We start from the raw sequence: 17,530 nt of genomic DNA, 5'->3' as shown, positions 1-17,530 counted from the left end.
GAATTTCTTCAGTGTGTAATTTTTAATTCTCTTTCTCTCTCTGAAACGTACGAAATTTCTATACGCATATTCGCACGATCGTTGAACATCCGTATAAAATAGCAGTTTGACAGCTTTCGCCGACATATTATAAAAAGACATGCTATGTCTATAAATGTTATTATCCACGGCTTAATTATGTTTTTGAATTATCTGATGCCGCAGATTGTCAGATGAAAAGAAGAAATTCGAGAGAATGGGAGAGCGATATGAAATGGAAAGTACCAATCCTCCCATGTATTCTCTCATTTCCTCTATTTCTTTCTTTCTTTTCGGCGGTCCTCTGATATTCATGCATAGATGAAATGTACCGAGAAGCGAAACCGTTCGAGGCTGCTATAAAATGCATTAGAAGAAGAGAGACCGGACGGAAATGTTCGCGACGCAACGTGGAAGCGCGTTGACAAGAGAATTGAAATACGCAGCAATCGTTCATGGATTGATTGTAAATTAAAAATTAAATTCGTACAGAAAAAGAGATTTATGTTTGATTGAATTTTAGATTTTGTATCCTTGCAAGAACTATATAGCCTTTCTTATAGACTCTGCTTGTTGGATACCAATAATTGAAACATATTTCAATTATTAATAATATTTAAAAAATTTACTTTGTTCGAAAAATACAGGCGCAAATCTAATTGCAATATAATAAATTTTTTATATGATATTTTAAACTTTTCTTGAACCTTGTAGCAGAAAATTATATGTTTGCAGACACGCACATTCAAAGACTGCATTGCAGTTACTGTTCGTATGTAAGATTTGGTTCTATCTCGATGAGAAACAATTCATGTGCGAAAAAATCTACATGGTTATGATAGAAGGATAGTTTTTTGGTCGCGTTTAAAGATGTCCTAGCGTCGTTCAGCACATGTCTAAGAATCTTCGAGTGATTCCGCGCATCTAAGCGCGACAAAACGGTGTATGACTCCATCGCCAAAGAGCGGAAGTAGCCATAAAGTATCGAAGAAGAATATTGCGCGCGCGAAGTGGCTTGCTCGAGGTCAGGACGGCCTCTGGTAGGGATGAAGGTAGTACACCCTCAGGTGCTGTTCCGGGGTGGTGGGCAACCCTTTCGAAGTAATAATCGGGAATGATACCCCAGAGAGGCGTCTGGCCTGGCGCGCGGCCTTCGTGTATTAGAACGAATGGTAATAATGGAACGGTGCATACTAACGATGTTTATAACTGAGGGTGCGCGCCACTATAGCTCGTTATCCGCGCCTTGCTTACTTCTTTCGTGGAATTTTTCTAGGTGCGGCGCTTGTAAATTGTACCTGCATTTGCACGATGCATTCGTATCATTGATCGAATCAGTGCCGAATCAAGTCGGAGATAAGTTTAATTTTATCTTAAGATTCAGCACTATATTTTAAATTTTACTAAAAAGAAATATTAATATTATTATTAATTTAATTTAATATGATTTAATTTTTAAAATATACTATCAAATAAATTAAATTTCTATTTGATTATATATATATAAGTATTGTTATTTCTAATAAAGATATTAAGATTATTTTCAAACTGCAAGACATATTTGAGATTTAAAATAGTTTTTAAAATTAAAGTTTTTTTAATTTAAAAATAATTAACGATTTAAAAAGACATACATATTTAAGAGTAAAATTTTTTAATTTATTAAATTTTGTCTTACGTAGTTTATAAAAACCTATTTAAAAATTTAGTTTATATTTATAGATAATAATTTATAGATAATAATTTTGTTGTATTAAAAGAATTTAACTGGCTATTCAAATATTTTTTCTTAGCAAATGAGCAGATAATGTACGGCTGTTATATAAGATTTAAAAGTAAAATTCATTAAAGCTATACTATATTTACTCGTATTTCATATATTTCTCATTTACTACTTAAACATAGAAGATAATACGTAACCCAAACAGTTTAATCCTTAAGAAAACGAAGCTTACTTTAACACCAATAAACGATGATATATATATAAAGGGATAATTTTGATATGTAATGTTATCTCCCCTTCAGAAACAAAACAATCAAATTAACATTCATGCACATAATATTGCAGTTTCTATGCAATCGCATATAGCGATTTAATTATTTAATCTAACATGTAATTAATATTCAACGAATTTAAATAATAGATACATTTCTCGCTGTCAATTATATGATAAAACGGACATGACGGCGTATATCAATTTCTCAGCAGTCTGACTCGTCCCATATATGTCACGACGGGCGACCGATTTAGAACTGGCGCGAAATTGTATCTCCCGAAACCGTCTGGTCACTGAACCTTATCTATAATTTGGACGCCGCCACGCCGCGAGTTCTCCTGATATAACTCGACGAATTATCGAATCGCGCCGTCGAATTAAAGCAAACGAATCGGACGCCGCGGGCGACGGAACGAGGGGAGGAGATCGATTTCGAGAGATTTGACCCCCGTAGGCGACGGAAGGGATGAGAGAGTGCAGAGAAATTGGGAGAGGGGAGAGGGTACCAAGGGGCGGGGAATGGTGCAGCAGGGTAGATCCGCCGCGGTTCGCGGGGCGTAAGGATGGACGGAATTTAGATTGCTTATTAAACGGCGAATAAATAATGGCAGTTGTACCGACTCCCAAGTAAAGTACAACCGGCCACTTCCACGTTCCGGAGATTTCTACGAGTTTACCTCTGGTCGATCAAATTACCTTTCGCTCTCAGAAAGAGAATCGTTTGCGTTAATCGGATTCTTCGAGACACGTTATTTTTGGATATTAAATAGTGTCCAGCATGCACGACATCTCTCTGTGTGCACATAAAATAATTACATAAAATAATATTTTTTTGATAATGAAATTTATTTATTTTATTATAATTTTTAATCAAAGATGAGAGATAGTCTGTTTTTTGATATTTTAAAGATTATTCGACATCTATTCAGATGCTTTATAATTAAAACAAATTTCTTTATTCGTGCGATATTTATTTTATCTGATATTTGTATCTTTCATCTCATTTCCTTCTCTTATAAAGCGATAGTATAATTAACATTTGAATTTTTCCGCAAGATTATTCTCATTCGTGTTTGCCAAATTAAAAAGTTTTAACATATGTGATAAAATGTTTTAGGATTTTCAAGTATTATTTTAACGAGTTCCGAGACGTGTAGACCCGCAGCTCTTAGTGTTTCGTTTCGTTTAGACAGTTGCCAGGCGTTGTTAAATTGCTCTTTTAATTTGCCACGCTCAGATGGGTTTGCGTTTCGCCTTTTCTACAAGCACCCGCCATTTTACTGCGCACAAAGGATTGTACGACTTTGTTGTTTTACAGTTGTACCAGCACCACCAACATTCCTCAACATCATAAAACTCCGACTGCTATCGTAGATATACAAACGTCCATTGCTTATAGTTTTAATACACTCAATTACATTTGCCAATCTCGAAAAATAATATCAAGATTACGAAAATTCACCGGCAAAATATATTGCATGCTATGAAATTTTTATGCTTAAGATAAAGTCATTTTTTTATTCAAATTTAAGCATACATTGTAAATACGATGAGTCATTGTTGCAGCAATATTTTACAGCTTGTTTCTGTTGGTCATTTAAATTATGCTTTATCATTATCGAGAAAACAATCGTCATAGCAAATAATTTATAAGCAAGATCGAAAAATTTTAAATCGCGAAGCAAGACGCCATTAGAATATTTGAAAATTCCGCAACGTATTCATCGAATTCATGTGATTTTATTTGTTACACTCGACCTGATTGCAAAGTTTCGATCTGGCATATCGCCAGATGCATATTACTCGCGTTGGATTTTACAAGCGGAATTTTCACATTTCTCGAGAAATGGACCACTGTAATACATCAACTTTTAATCCGAACACGCAGAGGAAATGGAGCGGAGTAATAGCAATGCTTAGCTCGCATGGGAAGCATTCATTGGATCTTTTCCATGACATAAAGTACGAGTTCGATTTATACATGTCGCGTCACATCGTAGAATAGAACGACATGATACATAATTTCACTCACGCGCAGTTTACATATATATCACTTGCGGAATAAAATATGCAAACTTTGTGAAATATCGATCATAATAAATAGCTGAGAGTGCAGTTTTTGATCTTTTACTCGATCACAAAACTAAATTAAAATTAACATATTTTTATGTTACCTTATTAAGATTGCTATCAGTTATATTTTTAAGAGACCAAACAATGAGATAATCTTGAATTTTAATATAAATTAATATTATACAAATTAGATACATACTATATAAGTCTTTCTAAAATGACAAGAAATGATAAGAAACGAGTCCTATAAGGTGGGTAGATTTTATATCTTGCAGTCAAAGGAGATAAACTTGATATCACATGTATATTTCAACGTAAGACTTCGCGTAAAAGTTATAAACGTTGAAAAAGAAACGCGAGAGAGGGCGGGTACAAGAGGAATGGTTCCCGGAAACCGCACTTCGGACTTTCGCGTTTTCGCGTTTGACGCGTTGCGCGTTTCATTCCGTTTCTCGACGCGCGTTGCATACCGCTGTTTAAGCCCGCGACCAGCTCGTCGAAAAATACAACGGCGCGTTCTTTCACAGGAAGAACTTTCGCAACGGTTAAACGCCCCACAGAATCTCTTCTCTCGGAAGATAGGATGCGAGCAACGGCGAGTCCGTTCTCTTTTTCTTTCCACCCTTCCTCCCTCTCTCTCTCGCTCTCTCGGAGAGAGCTTTTGTGCCAAATAACTCAGACATAAAATACGTACCGCGAGTCGCGCGGGTTTTCAACATAAGCGTACCATTGTTTTCGCCGCTTCCCTTAGAAAAGGCTGCGAGAGATGAAGAAGAGGGACGGCCGAATAAAAGCACGGAGCGTCACTCTCGAGGGACGTCGACTGAGAACTACGGTCCAGACTCGTTGATCAAAGCCGATTCTTATTCTTAGCGGAATCGCCTCTTCGAAATCAAATACGCGTTTACGCGCGTCTTCGCTCTTATTGCGATGAGGACAGACCCGACAACGGAAGAAACATTGCGGGACAATTTAACTTGTTCAATAAGGATATTGTTTATTTTAAAATTGTTTTATAATTTTCTGTTAACTTTGCATAAAGACTAGAGCTATTTAAAAATAGTCGCGAGAGAAGCAGGGAGTTTCCACCCCCATTCACTTTATGCTGCAACTCCTAAATCAGTAGGAGTTGCCTGTCCCCTTCAAATCCAATATTTCCCACTGCTTCTCCGACACCGCTTATTAATTTATGACCGACGCAACGGCGATATTTTACACATGTTACTTCGCTTTACATGTGCTTTTACTTTATACGTATTTACTTTTACGTTGATGCAGTCGATGCGGCACCGGAAGAGAATCAGGCAAGTTTAAAGCGCGTGGTGGGTCGAAAAAAAACGTCTGCGCACCAGAGATTTCATCTTTCATTAGCCTTCAACGTAGCTCGCAGTGCATAAACGCACTTTGTCGTGCCACGCTCGCATTTCGCCGCGGCGTGCACGATCGCTAAGTGCAATCTGTAACTATGTATATACGTAGCTAGCGATGGCACTGATACCCCCGCGCGAGGTATCAAATGCTCGGAACGCGTGTGCGGGATGAATAGGTGTTATCGTAATTACGGTAGCGAGGTAAATGCGATATTTTCCGCTGAAATTAATATCGCTTTCTAATGATTCTATAATATCTGGTTGCTATTAAATGAATAATGGCAAGCGAGATACGAGGGCAGCTGTTCGTTAATACTGACGAAAAAGTCATTATTATCTGAATATTTGAATATTTTTCGCTGCAACAGAAGCATAGTGCTTTTAAATATAACTCTGCGGATTTCAATAGATGGATTGATCGAAAAAAAATTTCAGGATGAATAGTGTCTATTCTGTGTTATCTACTGTTCGTCGATATTTGCGGCGACTCGATTTTAAACCCTGCCAAATATTGCGATACCGGACATATCCGGCGATCGCATTCGCCGGTGTATTCGTGGCTCATCGATGCATTCGGCAGCATCGGAAGAAAGCAGATCGACGTATCTGTCAGCACGTTAGTGACGAACGATGACGCATTGAATTATGACGCGCGACCGCATCGTCGTGTTCGGGGAAATTAATGGAAAATCCAAAAGTTCTCGATGCTTAACTTTTCGCGCCTGGTAATTCTATTTTTATACTAGCTTTTCCGCCGCGCTGGATATATCACCGTAACGAGAATTTACGTTCGCGGGCGATGACCGACGTGACGGCGATGAAAAAAGCATCAACATGGATATTTCCAGTCGCATACATAATATATGCATCAATAAAAGTCCATTTCTTAACAAAGCGATCACTAGTGTCGATCTCGAATCATTAATGTCTAATCAATCCTAAATTAAATTTCTGTCAAAATCCAGTTATTTTAAATTATTTTAAAAACGCAGCTGTTTATATTCTTGAAACTCAACTTATTTTGATTTTACGATTCTAAACTTGCCAGTGAAAATCTGCAACACATAGAAAAATTACGACTTCGAAAATTTATGGCATTCGTAGAATAAATTGCCAAGTATCAAAAATGTATTTTACTTAAACTAAAACTATTTCTTATAAAAAAGTTAGACGTAATGGAGTTCTACAAAATGCACGCTTTCAAAAGATTGACAAGTTTTTAAATTACACGAAGCTGTTCGCGCCCCGTGAATAATAATGCGCGCCGATAATTTAGGTGCGCGATGCACATGTCCGCAATAGTGGCGCGATGCGTTTTAAGCTTGTTAAGGTCGTGTTTCTACAGCGCGTTATTCAGACGCGCATCACGCATCGCCATAATTTAGTTGCAACGAGTTTCCAAGAGCATGCGGAAACTTGTGAGAAACTTGTGCAATCTCCCTGATGTAGCGGATTCGCGACCGGCTACATTCAGATTTAATCTGAATCCCGTTCGATGTTTTTAAATCGCTCGAAAGCGCGCTCCCGTTCCCTCGGTACGTCGATGCGATTTTCTCGCGTAGATTCGCTCGCATAATCCAACTTTAACGAACGCACGCGTATACGCAACGTAAGCACGCGCGATCGACCGCGAATTGCATACTGCGGTCGAAATGCCGTCCGACGCGATGCAATTGCACGCTGCGGCATCTCCGGTGCATTAATTTCATAAACACGCGCGTGAAAACAATTAGCGGCAAGCGGGGATTATTTCAGACGCAGGGAATGGAAATTCCGGTGTGAATTGCATCGGATGATCGAGGGAATCGATCATCGTCGTCATCGGGTGTTTAAATAAAAAATAACTGGGTGTTTGAATAAAAAGCATTTGTGTCCACATTCTAGTTGAATTTAGTTTACAATAACTTTAATCACTTTGAAAATTCGTTATATTCGATGTATGTAAAAAATGTTATTCCATACTACATCGATTTCAATTTCGTTCCGTAATTCAATTCAATTTTCAATCAAATAAATTAAAGAAAATAATTATTAAGTATTTTTGTTGTTTTTTTTATTACACTTATACATTTGTTTCAGTTTATATATACATTTTCTATTAATTTTAAATGTATGTTTTTATTAATATATAAAAATTAATATAATCGAGTTTTATGAACGGAATTGAACGGATACTTCCTACTTACTTCCGTCAACTCACTATGCTAAACCGGACGTTGTTTTATTTAACTCGCGTGCATTTAATTTCGTGGCTACAGAGAATGAAACTGCCTCTCTCCGGACGACGACGAGCTCACGAAGGAGTGTATAATACGTTTACCTGCGAGCGCGACGTGCGTGTACTAACGATACGACCCCGGATACGGACGCGATGAAGCATCCGGCTAACGACCGCGACTCGCTTCCTTGGTACTCGCACGCCGTTCAATTATCCACCGTGTCTCTGCACCTCTAATGGCAATATCGCACCGGGGATAGCGCAATTCGTGCTAACGCGAATACCCAACGTGGAAAGTGTTACGTGTCCTCGTATGAAATTCGTCGAGCTGCTTAGAACGCTGAGAAACCTGACTCGTATTTCTTCCACATATTTCGTTAATTCGTTTTATCTCTGGGAAAGAAATTTTAGTCGGGATTATTCTTGCATAAATTCTTAAACATTATGATCTTTAAAAGACACCTTAAATCTTTTACATGTTTCTTGCACGATTTCGCGATTTATCACCTGGATTATGTCACTTAGTTTTCAAACTAACAGATTCGTGGAAATTGAAGAAAATTTGAACGATGAAATAAATTATCAGGTATTTTTGTGTAATTGATTTTGATGTAACATGTCATATATTCATATCGACATTACAGAAGAATATTTCTTGTTTCAATTCCAAGATAATAGTATATTGTGCTTAGAATACAAATTTATTTACGAATTAAATAGAATTTTCAACTAAGCATCTAGATTTTATTCCACAATTTTATATCTTTCGTAAGAATCGAAATACTCAAAATCATTGGCATAAAGAAGAGAGAAAAACACTGTCTTTTATCAACGTATAAAATATCTATTTATTATCGCGTCTACCAAATCATTTTTCGATTTCCACTATTCTAGCATTTTCATCATGAGAAAATAAATTCAAATCAATGGCATAAAAATTAAAAAAGACCGACCAAATATATAACGATTGCTACCTTACCGTATTAGGTACATTTGATTTCTCATGGCGGAAATGCCAGATTAACGAAGGTAGATTAATTATGTAGCAAGATACAAACCGATGCAATGTTTGTCTATCCATTAGCCAATTAACTCCGAAAATATTCACGAGCCACGAAAACCAAATGGTCGCTATGTCGCTCCGGATGATAGTTAAGAGCGTAAACGATGCAAGAGAGTAACCTGGTAGCTGATACATCTTTGCAATTTAAATGAAAAAGCCATTACGCAAATAAACGCTTATAAATACTCGAATCGCACATGCGCGATATCGAGATCGATGACATCTCTTCATGAAGAATCGCGAGAGTTTCTCGAACCCCAGTGTATTTCGGGCTAAATTGATCACAAAATCAACTTATATTAATTTGTTTCATTACACGTAATCCACGGCTCTTTCATCAGCGTCCAAGTCTTGCATTTTAATATTCAAACTTTATTCTAATTCATTATTAATCATTTGAACTATGTGATTTGCGAAATAAATTATGTAATAATAGACAAGTGATAAGAATATTTTGGAAATTACATGTATATGTATGTCAAGGAAAATTAAAGATCTTTTTTTGATCTAATAAATAATCTAATAAAAAGTCTTCAAAATAACTGCATTAATAATATACTTACTAAAATAATTATCTCTCTTTTAGATGTTTCTTGTTATATTTTATTTTAAGATCTTTTATCAAATTAATAAAGCTAAAATTATTTCAGTTTTTCTATTTCAATTCTCTATCGTATTCTTTAATTAAATTAGTGCTTTTGAAAATATATTAAATCAATATGAAATGATATAAAAAAAATATCCTTCTTATTTACACGCGATTCTAATTTTGCGCATGTACCGATATAAGCATTTCAATATTCAATTTATACGTTTTTTATATGACTGTTAAATTAGCACAACGAAATTAGAAGTCAAATAAAGATTTGGCTGGTATTTTAAAACTTTGTATTTGCGGCACGTTTTCGGAATCGCGATACATTTTGACATTAAAAGAGACTAGTTTACAGGTGGAACGCTGAAGAAAGAGAAACTCGCGATCGCACAAAGAATATCCTTAGCAAAGTGACATGGACGAGGCTGAACTAGGGGAACCGTTGCCGGGCATTAATCCCGTTCAGCTGGGTTTATCGTGCGCACGAGGTAAATTGGCAACGGCCGCCGCTAAATACCAGGAATACAGTTTCCATCGGCAATAGCGATCATTCGTTCCACCCTAATCTGCTTCTACAAAGGCTAGTCTGCTTGAATTCAGTAGCGAAATGGATGCGCGTATATATATCGAGAAGCGTCCGGCAATCAATTAGTTTTACACGTAATACATCGTTCTGTCGCGGATTTCGCACGATGTGTCTATGATAAATCAGATACGATCGAAAAGAGACATTTCATATGAAGGATTTTCGGACGTCAAAGAACATTAACTATGCAATTATGCAAATTAAAGAATTAAAAATAAACGGTTAGTTTAAAAAAAAAACTTGAATGTATAATAAAATCTCAGCCTTAATTTTAGAATTTTAATAAAACTTTTAATTGAGATTTAATTGAAATGATTATTATAAAAATTAGGTATATATAAAAAGAAATGCAAATAAAAATATTTTTTACTAGAAGAAAAAATAGATCGATTTATCTTTAAAAAATCTCTAATGAATAAAAAATATAACTTTTTCTATAGCACTAGTATATATAGAATATTTTGATGCTCTTAAGATAATACTCGTATAAAAATAAAAAGTAGTTGATATAAATACCTCTATTAGTATTCTGTCTACCCGTCACTTACTCGCACATTATCAAAGTCAATTTCTCCGCCTTCGATACGTTACTGTCGTTAATTCAACTTGCGGCATGATAGTCACGTAAATTTGAACCTCATATTGCTAATTAACGCGCCGCCTTTACGTCCGCGCTCGTCCAGGAACTTCTCTCCCCGAAAATTATACTGGCACATCGTCGTCGTCGCGATCCGATCATCCCAACGTTGTCGTGTGTGCGTGCGTTACACGCACGATTGCACACGGATGGTACGCGCCACAGCTGTATGCGTGCGCCACCAACCGAATGAGGGTCGGAAGGTACACAGTTATTGCATTAACTCATCATTGTCATTTTTATCACGTGCCCACTTGAATCAACAGAAAGCTCCCGCCACCCAATACCGGTTCGTGCCCTTTTGGTCGGGCCCTCAACGCGTTTCCTCCCTGCTCCTCGCCCTCTCCTCATCTTGCATCCTCCACCCGCTCGTCACTCATCTACGGAACTAAATCCTCCTCTCGCGAGCCCCAAAAAGCCATCCTCTTGTTTTCGCGCAACTCTTGAGCCCACGCTCAATCCGGGAAAGGGTTGGTGCACATCGCTGCTGGTTCGTGTCCCCTTCGTCCCCTATGGCGGATTAGCCACTAACGACTCGTGTTACTCGTTCGCGACGCAATTTTCCCTCCGTTCCGCTGTCCCTCCCGCCCACTCGCCGCCACCCCCTCGTGCACTCGTCTCGCAGCCCTCTGTTCTTTTGGCACGTTTGTCCAGGCTCGTTTCGATTTCCACCGGTAGACTATTAATTTTCCAACTAGACGAGCCTTATGCATCCGATAAATTAGTAGATTCTACAAATTTAATACAAAGAATACACAAAATTTTGCAGATTAACTTCCAACGATTTTGATTTCATCATTTTCTTTACTGCGAACTAATGATAATGAGAAATCATTTTTATTGAAATATTATTTTAATTTCGTCCCTAACATCTTCTGTTTTTAGTCGCAATCTTTATATACTTGGCAAAACAATTAATATTATATCGATATCAAAAATGCTGACAGACTGTTTTTCTGGCATTTAACACTTGAAAATATTTAATTTCGAACAAACGTATATCCGGCGATAGAATAGCGCAAACCGCATGGAAACAAGAGATTGTAAGTTCGTAAACTATCGCGGTCGGAGTCGAGCGAGATCAATTTATTCTCCAATAAATTCGCAGCACGTAATATGGGATCAAAAGCCGGAGAGAGAAGGAAATGAAGTTGCGGCTCGCGCTCCAGCGAGTCGCATCGATAGATTCCAAAGGCAATATTGCAACAGGAACTTACCTATAAACGCGTTTTCATCATTCGGTCGATACTATAGCTCTCACGTTTCACGAGATCACATCCTCACTGTCGTTATAAACAGATCTGTGAAACTCGATTCCATCAACTTCGTCGCACGTGTCTGTCCGGGAACGTATGTGTTCCGAGATTGATTTTGTATATTTCATACGTGTCCTCGGAGACCATCTTTCCGCAGCACCGGCTAGCATTTGCACACTGTAATAAAGTTCTTGCCAAGGCTTGCCGAGGCAATATGCGACTCTGCACTACCATAAAGAGGCAAATTCAAAGAGAATGCGAGAGCAGATACCAGTCGCGCATGAATCCTTCAAGGATTCCGGGTTAGCTCGTGTGAACATCGACGACATTGTTTATTCAGAATTTCAGTCGCGTCTACGACTCTTTGCAAAATCCAACGTGCTGTACGCACGGGAATAAATGTCAATAATGCTGCCTCAAGCAAAATTTACTCGTATTTGCGAGATCGAATATTGAATAAAATTTTTAAATTAAGAAGAAAATTTGTTCGAATATCAAGAACAAAAAAGTATAAAAAACAATTTATATTTATATTTCATTTATTATCGTTCAATTTTTTTAAATGCTTGCCTTAATTAAGAAAACATTTAAATAAAAACTTGTAAAAGAAGCTTCTATATAAATGTGTTATAGCTGTATAATTTAAATAAAATTCTTGAAGATATTAATTGTCAAATATAAAAATCCAACTAAACGTAAAAAAATTGAAAAACATTTTAATATTTTAAACACTATCTCTTGATAAAAAATTTTCTTTCTCTCCTTCATTTTCTTATATCTATAAATTCAAATTAACTGTCTCGATATTATCAGATACTTTCAAGTTATGAGCAATGTCACGTTAAGGTATCAACACAATGATGTTTCCGATAGACCCCCCGATTGAACACCTGGCAGGCGCGCCGCGGGCCAACGGTCCGGATTAATTACGGTCGTTTGTCCGTCGATTTGCGCCGAAATCAAATCGCAGTGATCGTGCAGACGCGCGCGCGCGCACATCGACGGAACGCTGGCGGCAACGGTACCCGTGAAACATAACGAATGGGCATCGCGCGAGGTATAGCAACCTGGGGAACCTGCCATGTCGAGGGGGGAGACCGTTGCACGAGACCGTCATCCGCCATTACTAAGCATTGTGTCTGCGGTTCCAGGCGATTTGTACCCTTGCCGACCACGCGTCAGGGACATTTATTAAAGCGGCACTGCCACCCCACCGCGTCCTCAGGAGAAATCGAAAGAAAGAGTGTCACACGAGCTCCCTTGGGGATTGCGGTTATCGAAAGGCCGAAGACCGCCGCAGACATCATCACGATGCTTGTGACAACTTATGCCTTTATCTAACATTTTTTTTTGTTTGCAAGTGATGTTCTTAGTTTCTAATTTTGTTAATAAAAATTATTGTTCGTTATATTGGCAGAAGATTTTTGGAAAGAAAATACACGCTTCATAATGTAATTTTCATAATATAATTTTAATTAAAAAAAGTTAACATTACTAATTTAAGAATACGAGGAAAAATGTTTGAAAAATCACGTGTTAAATTTTCTGCAAAAAAAAATAAATTAGAATTTATTTATTTTTTCTACCAATTATTTTCTGGCAAAAGAAAAATTTATTTTGCGAAAGTGGTTATATAAAAAATAAATAATGCAGAGTATTAATCTCTGTATTGGGGGAGATAATGCGCAGTGTCAGCATCGTGATATGTAAAACTGGTAAAGAGATTTCTTTTTCTTACGTTAGTTCCTAAACGGATCGTCTGCGGAAGCATCGGACGCAGAGCGAGCGTGTTCGCCGAAATTAAACAACGTTTCCTCGGTGGAGTTCGACATGGTGCAGGCCCCCAGAGAACGGGATGCACGCTCCCGTTCCACAGCATGACCCGTTTACATCGAGATATTCAACCGAGCAAACAGAAAGTGGGCAGACCGATTCATCGCTCGTGCCGATAGTTCTTTCGGATTGCACGTGAAACGCGATCAAGGGAACAGGCTCGTACGTTTTAAAAGTGAAAGAGAAAGAGGAAGAAGCGAAAATCTAATGCGCAAAATTGCACTTCACTTCCAAAGCGATATCGATCACTATCATCGATTTATAATTCGTTAAAAATTATTTGCATGCAATTTTCCATTAATGTAAATAATCCTTTTGTAAGAATGGAGATATATCTATTTCGGAAGATCTGAATATGTCTTTAAATCGTCAAAATTGCGATTTAAATAATTCTGTAAGAGAAATTATTTGAATATTTATCTTTGAAATGATTATTGCATAAAATTTGTCAAATATACATTTACTCATCAGATGCAAACTTATGGAATTATGCATTTATCGCAAAGCAAAAGCATCCACAAATACTAATTTATTGACGTCGCTCAGCTAACTTACGCTAAACAGACACTAATGGATTCGCTATTTAGGCAAAGTGGCTCCGGCGACGTAACTTACACGCATTTAGCCGAAGTTAATCTTGGGACAGCGGGATAGTTCCTGACGGTATATTTAATAGTACCGATGCTCGTTAAGTCGCTTAGAACGTGTAATTATGACGGTGACCCCGGAAATGAGCATCGTGGGCGTAGTCGATCCCAGGACACAAAGACCGAAGAACTAATGCGCTTAGGTTGGAATCTCGCTCTCTGGATGCGCAAACATGAATGTTTCGCGTTGGCAAATCACTGAATAAGCTTCTAAATGTGTATTGATATCTATAACGATATGATAATTCAATGCCATATGAGGCATCGCGTACGCGATAATGTACGATGCACAATTGCGAATTTCTTTCAATAATTTAACTACAATTTCATATTAATATTGATATCTTCCGATGACAATTAGCAGCTTTATCAACGCGTCATACGCTGTATCGATTTATTAGGACAAGATAATAATACATGTACTTTCCAAATTAATATAATCACGAATATTTTAATGAATACGTGTGTCGGATTAATAATAATATCTCTATAATCTAAACACAGCGATCTTGTTTATAAACGGTTTAATCAAATGTAATTACGAATAATTTGCATCGGAATATTAATATACAATAGCGCAAGTTCGCGCGCGCGTATGATATTCACGCCATATCGAAATATAATTACGTACATATATATCTTACAGCAAATATATTTCTAACATTATCATTCATTATTTTCTGTAATAATTATTCTATGATATTACCCGTTAAAAAATCGCACAATTTACATAAAACAGAATTATTTAGATAGATAGACACATATGTATATTTTTATAAGAGGTATATAGCTTACCAATATTTCACTCTTGTCATTTATCATTCATCATGATGGTGGAACCAGAATTGACTCCGATACAGGCTCATGTGATAATTATTAATTGGTTTATTTAGCGCGGTGACGATCCATGAGAGAACGCGTGGTTTCTCGACCTCTGAATTAAACAGGAATTCATTTTGAAATATTCGTCCCAGTGGATTTTGCGCGCGCCAAATGCATACCGGAAAGAAGACAGCAGGAAGGGCTTTAATTAAACAAATACCGTAATTACATTATGGTATTGCAAGGAATATGAAATAAGCAATACAATATTATAATCTATTTTCGATGTAATCGGAAATCTACACTTGATGAGTCGATTAATTGAATGAAATCGTTAGACGAGTTATAAATACGCGTAACACGATACAGCTGGATAAGAGAACATTAATTGCGGCGAGTTTTTCTCGTGGTGGGAGCATTCGAAAAAAAAAAAAAACACAAATCGATAATACTGGCAGCTAACAGCAAAACGGTTTTTCTCGTACTTTCTCTTTACTGGCAGTTTCCTTCCACCGCTAATTTGATTTTCTCTTTTCTATTCAATTAAAGTCCTTTCGTTAATTAAACGCCACTCGGATCGCCTTCAGAAGGTTTATAAATGATGTATTATAGTCGCACTTATATAGTACGTCAAAAATATAGTGACCAGATTATTAAAAGAAAAATGCAAATTGTTATTTTTTAGAGAGTGAAAATATCTAAAGTAGAGACATATATGTTTATAAAACAGAAAAAAATATATTTGTTGTTCCCATGTGATTTGATTCAAATATTTAAATAAAATATAACAAACTGATATCTAAAATAGTTATATTAAAGTAGTCATATTACTGTGATAAAAATGCAAAAAATAAAAAAATTGTCTTTGCTATCTTAAAAACATATCTATTTTTATATAATACATTAAATTTGTATTTGTAATTCTTTTACAAATTTAAATAATAAGAAATTAATAAGACTTTGAGGTATAATTCGACCCGATCTAACATATTTGCGAATCCATAAATTGCCATCATACATACGTAGTTGTGAAATGCGTTTAATCGCTTGACAATAACGCCGCGGTCTGTGCAGTATATCACCGCAGCCGCTATTTCTTAATTACTGCATAGCAAATCGAAGCGGAAATCCGGATAATTATGCGAGTCAACCGTCGAACGTGCTCCATATTTGGGTGTTTCTCCAGAATAGTTCGCGAGGGACTCGAGGAGTCCCTAAAACCACAGTGACCTCCAATTATCCTGCGGATACCGCGTGGCCCACGTGGTCCGGTAGTCCCCATGGACTGTCCGCAAATATCCCCGCTCCTTCCTGGCGCCTGTATAATACCTCCTAGATTAATTCATTATTAAAATAACCCCGCCGGTAGAACCTTGTTATCGCCACGTATTAGAATAGCACGTGCCGAAAATGAAATTAGCAAGTATACATTACACAATAAAGAATGTGCGAAAGAATTTTTATATCATAATGATTTGAGTAATAAATAAATCTTGATTGTGAAATCAATTTTAATAATTCATTTCACTATGTATACTTAAATGGAAAGAAATCTACTATATTTGCAAAAATTTGTATGTAAACTTTACATTCTATGAATTTTATTAATAGCAGTGAAAGAATATTTTTGTTAATTTTAGCTAGTCATATTTTAAAAATTGTGTAATTAAAATTAGAATTAGAAACCGTCTATTAAAATATTCTAAGAAGATAATATTATAGAATTATTCTTGAATACTTTAGAATTTTCTTTTGCGGTAATAAAGATTCCAGTTTTAATTTCCATTTATATCTTTTGTCTTCATCGAAAAAGCGTTGTCATATAAATTTATAAATACAAAGACTACTGTCGGCAATAATGAACTCCAAACTCGATCTCTGTATTTAATTCTACGCGCCATTGGCTAGGATTCAAGGCGCAACGTCCGGCTGGGTGTCCGGGTAAAATCAGAGGTCCTCATTAGGTATTCTAGGGTCGGAAAGGGTGTCTAGGGCGACTTCCCTTTCGTCTTGCTCCTAACGACGCGGCCGAAAGGGAGCCTAAGACCGGACATTTCAATAAAGCTCAGCATAGGACGCGTAGAACGTTCAAACCGCTGACCGCGACGAGTTCTGGTCAGCAGCTTCCTCGGAACTAAATTGCGCATGTTCTTGCGCCACTGCCTCCGGGGCATCGGAATAACAGCGATCGATCAATCCTCGCGTGCGTCCGCGTCATGATAGAAATAAAAGATTCCGCGGAGATTTCTCCTAATATGTCGTTATTAAGCGCACTGCGGGCGCCCACGCGAATTAATCTCCGCGATGCTCATTTTCATCGATAATCAACGTCAGCGAGAGATTCATATGCTTCGATCATTATGCGAAGTATCAATAAGCATGCAACAGTTTCCCTCGTATGCTATTATTAATGGT

The 17,530-nt window shown here is 37.0% G+C and overlaps 1 protein-coding gene and 1 long non-coding RNA gene across 14 annotated transcripts in view; one reads left to right on the top strand and one right to left on the bottom strand.

The window, feature by feature from the left end:
• LOC145975871 (uncharacterized) overlaps positions 1 to 17,530 on the bottom strand; it is a 322,438-nt gene that overhangs the window by 85,206 nt on the left and 219,702 nt on the right. The gene's annotated exons all lie outside the window — the stretch shown is intronic.
• The window catches only part of LOC145975877 (uncharacterized), a 277,761-nt gene that overhangs the window by 149,599 nt on the left and 110,632 nt on the right, over positions 1 to 17,530 (top strand). The window contains exon 4 of one of the 4 annotated variants that reach the window (XR_014440110.1): positions 13,557 to 13,953. The exons of the other annotated variants lie outside the window; for them this stretch is intronic. This is a non-coding gene — a long non-coding RNA (uncharacterized LOC145975877). Of the gene's footprint in view, positions 1 to 13,556; positions 13,954 to 17,530 lie in introns of those variants that run through there. 4 annotated transcript variants of the gene reach the window in all.

The sequence above is a fragment of the Camponotus vicinus genome, unplaced genomic scaffold, assembly GCF_025532165.1.
Source record: "Camponotus vicinus isolate PSW18456_S1 unplaced genomic scaffold, iyCamVici1.0 SCAF_8, whole genome shotgun sequence".
NCBI lineage: Eukaryota > Metazoa > Arthropoda > Insecta > Hymenoptera > Formicidae > Camponotus > Camponotus vicinus.
Note: the sequence above shows the minus strand (reverse complement) of the source record. Positions and strands in the feature narration are given on the sequence as shown.